The sequence below is a fragment of the Chanodichthys erythropterus genome, chromosome 7 (genome assembly GCF_024489055.1).
Source record: "Chanodichthys erythropterus isolate Z2021 chromosome 7, ASM2448905v1, whole genome shotgun sequence".
Classification (NCBI taxonomy): domain Eukaryota; kingdom Metazoa; phylum Chordata; class Actinopteri; order Cypriniformes; family Xenocyprididae; genus Chanodichthys; species Chanodichthys erythropterus.
The window spans coordinates 23,383,795-23,389,244 of record NC_090227.1 but is presented as its reverse complement, the minus strand read 5'-3'; the positions used below and the strand labels follow the sequence as shown (position 1 = coordinate 23,389,244).

The 5,450-nt window shown below is 33.4% G+C and overlaps 1 long non-coding RNA gene across 1 annotated transcript; it reads left to right on the top strand.

The window, feature by feature from the left end:
• The first annotated feature begins 1,407 nt into the window (after positions 1-1,407).
• On the top strand, positions 1,408-4,321 carry LOC137022714 (uncharacterized). The gene is made up of 5 exons (XR_010895418.1): positions 1,408-2,085; positions 2,504-2,636; positions 2,795-2,900; positions 3,218-3,330; positions 3,901-4,321. It is a non-coding gene; the product is annotated as an uncharacterized lncRNA (long non-coding RNA).
• Positions 4,322-5,450: the final 1,129 nt, after the last annotated feature.

The following is a 5,450-nucleotide window of genomic DNA, read 5'->3' as shown; positions in this document are numbered from 1 at the left end:
GCAAGATTTTCATAATATTTAATATTTAATTGGCATATTGAGATATAATTGCTTTACCTATTCACTTCCTGTGTCTCCCAAAAATACTTAATAAACATGCTTTAAGTCCTGGTGTCCTCTACAGTGGACATGTATGAAATCTATGTCCTGTTTTTTAACAGAAAGTCATTTTCCTGGGTCAGAAACATTTTCCCGAGATGTTGATTTATGACCAATTTGATAAAGATTTAAATGATAATTACAAAATATTATCATATATTTCCATAAGAGTGTTGAACTCGGTCACTAAATTAATCTCAGTCATACTTAAAGATCAAGGAGAGGCAGCTGTCACTGTGAAACTTCCAAACATTTGGTAACTCTGAAAAGCTCTGAATCTGCTCTTTACAGGACTTACTTAAAACTGTGACATCTAAGGTCTCAAAGAAATTCACTAATATAATTTTGACTACAGAGGGGAAAAAAGTCTATTCCTGGGTTCCAGGAGAATATAAATATTTCATGCAAGTTTTCAAATTGTTTTTCTACGTAATAAAATTATTTTATGCCAATTTATTCATATATTTGCAACCCAGTCTCATATGAAAACGTATCCTGACTACGTTGGTCCAAAGTGCAAAACGTAGAGGGGTTACAATAATGGCCCTTAAATTGTATGACTGTTACATTTTTTTTTGCCTATTGTTTTGCGTCCAAGTCACGTGACTTTAGAGAGCCCGGCCGTGAGAACAAAAAACATGGCGGACGTTTCTCTACTTTTTAGTGAAAAAAACAATATTTTGAGTTAGTTTCTGCATAAAAATAAGTTTTGATTACATTTTTAGCGAGAAATATATATTCTATTTTCATAATATTCACTCAGTGAATGTACATAATCACTCGCTTGCGCGTTGTTGCAAAGATTTATCTGATCTCGCCAGAATAATGTGAAACTGCTACGTTTTGGTTGCTATGAACAATATTTTATTTTCTGCATCAAAATAAGGTTTGATTACATTTTAAGCAAAAAATATATATTATTTATTTTCATAATATTCACTCAGTGAATGTACATAATCACTCGCTTGCGCGTTGTTGCAAAGATTTATCTGATCTCGCCAGAATAATGTGAAACTGCTACGTTTTGGTTGCTATGAACAATATTTTATTTTCTGCATCAAAATAAGGTTTGATTACATTTTAAGCAAAAAATATATATTATTTATTTTCATAATATTCACTCAGTGAATGTACATAATCACTCGCTTGCGCGTTGTTGCAAAGATTTATCTGATCTCGCCAGAATAATGTGAAACTGCTACGTTTTGGTTGCTATGAACAATATTTTGAGTTAGTTTCTGCATAAAAATAAGGTTTGATTACATATTTAGCGAGAAATATATATTCTATTTTCATAATATTCACTCAGTGAATGTCAACCCGTTCTCACTCCTGACCGTTCTCACGCTGAAGAAGTCTCCTTCAGAACACATCGCGATATTTGGCATCAGTTCGCGTGTGCTGGATGTTGGTAAGTAGTCGTAAATACGCTGTTCTAATGTTTGATATAATGTCTTTTCTGTTTGCAGATATTAATCAGATTAACGTTAGCTCCCTCATGTTTAGTCACTGCATTATATCTGTCACCTCCGCTGAGGTTTTGCTTTTCATTGCTTTCTATATTAAATACTAAACTAGGGTGATTAAACACTGTCACGTGACGTGCAATATATTGCACAATATATATAACATATTCATATCAGGTTCAAAGTAGTACAAGTGTAGTTTCAAAATGGTATTTGTTGTAGAAGCACGGTAAAAAACAACACTTACCATGCTTTTTACCACAGTATTGGTCGTTTTAATGTGATTTTTGTTGTAAATACAGAGTGACCACAACACTTATCATGCTTTTAATGCCTAATAATGTTAAATCCAAAAACTGTAAGGTCAATAAGAACTTCTTTCCTATATATATTTATATATAAACCTATATATTATAAATAATGATATTTTCTTTTCTCTTGTTTTAGCTGAAAAGACAAAAAGGGCCTTTCGGAAATGGATGAAGGAGACAGAAAGCTGCAAAGGCAAATAATTGCAATGGTATGTATGTGTTGCTTTTAACCCTTTATCAAACATTTTATCAAGCATTTGTTAAATAGTCTCACAGTAAATTAAAATTAAAGTCAAATCCTGTACATATTTATCACCTTATTTTGTCATATTCAAAATAATTGAATATCTGATGTCTATTCAATATCTAATCAGTTACACTGCTGATAATGTCCTGCTTGCATGTGAAACATGTTATTTTTTTATTTATTCTTTTAAATATAAATATAGCTTGCTATTAAAGACATATGTTTAATCATGGAAATGCCCACATATCAGTGAACTTATTACATAAATGCATTTAACATTTAATTATGCAACACTCTTTACAGAAGGAAATCCTACAGTTATGTGTAAATTGACAACTTGAATGTGATGTTTTAAATTTACCTTCCTTTCTGTCTTGCAGGATTACTTGCAGATTACTTAGTCCTTCTTTTTAGGATCTCTACAACATCAAACTCAACAGCTCTTTTAAGAGCCGACCCTCACAAGAGCTACTAGTGAGTCGCTGCAAACCTGCCGTGATCAGCCCTTTCCAGGTAAAGTTTCTAGATATTTAAATCAGTATTTACTCATCAAATGCTCTCCTGGATGGTATGGTAAATTAACTTATTTATAACTGTCTCAATTTGTATGTTTTAAGAACAAGAGTAATTGCACACAGAGTAAGTAGAGACTTTCTTGTTTTTCTGTGCAGAGAAGGAAGACCAGTCCTTATATTAAAGCAAGCTCATCGAAGTCCTTTGTTTAGGGTGAGGAAGGAACATGACCATCTCATGCCCAAAGAAGACAGAAGTCCATTGGTATGTCTTGTGTTGAGGCAATGCTGTAATATGTAGTACAGAATTTAATGTTGTTCTCTCAAAGGACTATTAAGTTCTTAAAAAGTTCTTAAAAACTGTTCCTTCTGTTTTTTTTTTGTTTGTTTGTTTGTTTGTTTTTTTAGATAAAAGCAGACAGGGAAGCTTTGGAAGATAATGAGTTAATATAATATAATATAGTATAATAGGAATTAAATAGTAAATGTTCTTTAAATTATGTGTAATACCTAGTTTTTTTGGCTTGAAATAAGGCCTTATACTGCACAGACCTAAAACATTGTATTTGTGTTTTAAAACAGATAGCAAGTGAAGTCACTAACAGAAGATCCTAGAGGAAAAACGACTGATGTGCAGCTACGGAGGAACACAAGAGGCAGAAACTATGCATGGCCATGGCTTCTTCATGAGTACAGTAAGTCCTGTGCCTATTCTTAATTCTTGCCTTAAAGTTTTTATTGCAGTATTTTAACAATTTTACATTGTACAGGTTATCACTTGGTTTTTGACCAAATTATGCTCTTGAAACAAGAAACAGAAGAGTATGTTGTCCTGAAAGAAATCAAGGCTCAAAAGAGAGCATGCCTTTCTAAAAGATTTTTAAAACATGTTGCTGTTAATATGGGTAAAACAGTTTTTGTTCAGTACTTAGCTTACAGTCTGTGCTGCATTATATTATGTACTGCTGTTTTGTAAAGTTAAATCAGGAACAGGCAACTCTAGCCCTTTTGCTGTCTCCTTTTTGAGGTGGAGAGTTTACCTCCAACCATAATTGAGCACACCTGAAAATTTTAACCAAAGTCTTCAGGTGTACTTATAGACAGTTACAGGCAGTTGGGTTTGAGGTTGGAGCTAAATCTGCAGGACCGTGGATGCTGAGGGCCAGAGTAGCCCACCACTGTTTAAATCATGCAGAACATAAGCTGACCTGGCTGTCCATTAAACTACTTAACTTGAATTGTGTGTTTTTTTGTTTTACTTTTAGACCAGGACTGAAGAACGCCTGACAATGGGATGTTAAGACTTCTTCCTCTGGTTGAGAAAAAGCTACAGCACATCAGTGATCACATCTTCTGGTCATCAGTTGTACTGTAGAGTACAACTGAACAAACTGTTTAGAAGAAGAAGAACATGAACATGATAGAGACATGTACAGGGAAGAGCAAGAACCCAGTTCAGCTGTGATAATGAATCTTTATTTTAAACTCAATATCAAATCTGTTTTCTGGATCATAGTTGACTGGATGGGATTCTGTGGCGCTCATTTGTGCAATAGGAGTAAAGTCTGTGAATGGATTATTATGACGTTAACGTATTTTTGAAGACACGTTTTTATTTATCTTGAATCTCATTTGTCTTTATGCAAATTTCAACCTTATGCTGTATCCTCCAATAAAGTGTTGTGTAATAAATTATGGTGACCGTGGTGTTTGGTAGAGTAAATACAATTTAACTAAGCTGAGTTTATTTCATAATTTAAAAAAATGACATATAATTTCCATGATTGTTTGGGACAACAATGCACCAAAAGTTGCATATACTTTCATGTTGTGACAAGGATGGCAGTTTCCAGATAAATAAAGGGAAGGAATGTGAATAAAGAGAGGCTGCAGTGGGTTATACTGACACAAACACTTCAAGCAGAACTGAAGAAGATGGATGTTGATCATTCTGGTACATCTACTACTGCATTCAAAATGACAGCTGGACATTACTGATGTCAGGCATGTGAGGAGCAAGAAGAGGGGGTGATAATGACATTTTGGCACAGTTTCTTATTTTACTGAATAGTGCATTATCCTTGTGTAAGTAATAGTGAAGTGTAAATATAAATAGTTTTTAGTTTACTGCCAACACTGGCAGCTGGATAATGGCAAGTTGTTGTGGGTTCATCCATTATATTTATTGGTGTTCATACAAAAAAAAGCAAAGAAATAATCAACTACTATTCAATTAATCAATTATTATTATTATTATTATTGTATTACAACATTTTGTTATAATATTTCCATATTTCATCAGATGGTCTCACAATACCCATCAAAAACCTATACAAGCATGATGTTAGAATGGAAAATGAGGAAATGATAAAATACTGCAATATTTAAATGTGATTCAACAACGTTTGTTATCCATGATGAGGAGTACACACCTGTGTAGATTTTAATGCCCTTCCACCCCCAAGGGGCCAGTACCGGCCCCTGGAAGAGCAAAAAAAAAATGCACATTTCAAATGGCTGTAACACAAAGTCCGGTTAGCGTATCAAAGAGAAAATCAACAGGACAACTGCTTATGCTATGATTACTAAATAATGTTGGGCACAGTTTTCAGACATACATGGAAAGCTGGCATAAAGGTTTTTTAATAGTGATTACAGTAAAATATTAAATTTCAGCCTGTCCCTCATATATGTAATAAATGTTTGCAAAATAAACATATTTAGATATCGAGTTGTCCATTAAAGATCTTATTATTTTAACATTTATCATTTCTTTACTAAACGTTTTAAACTACATTACCCATAAGTCTCTGTC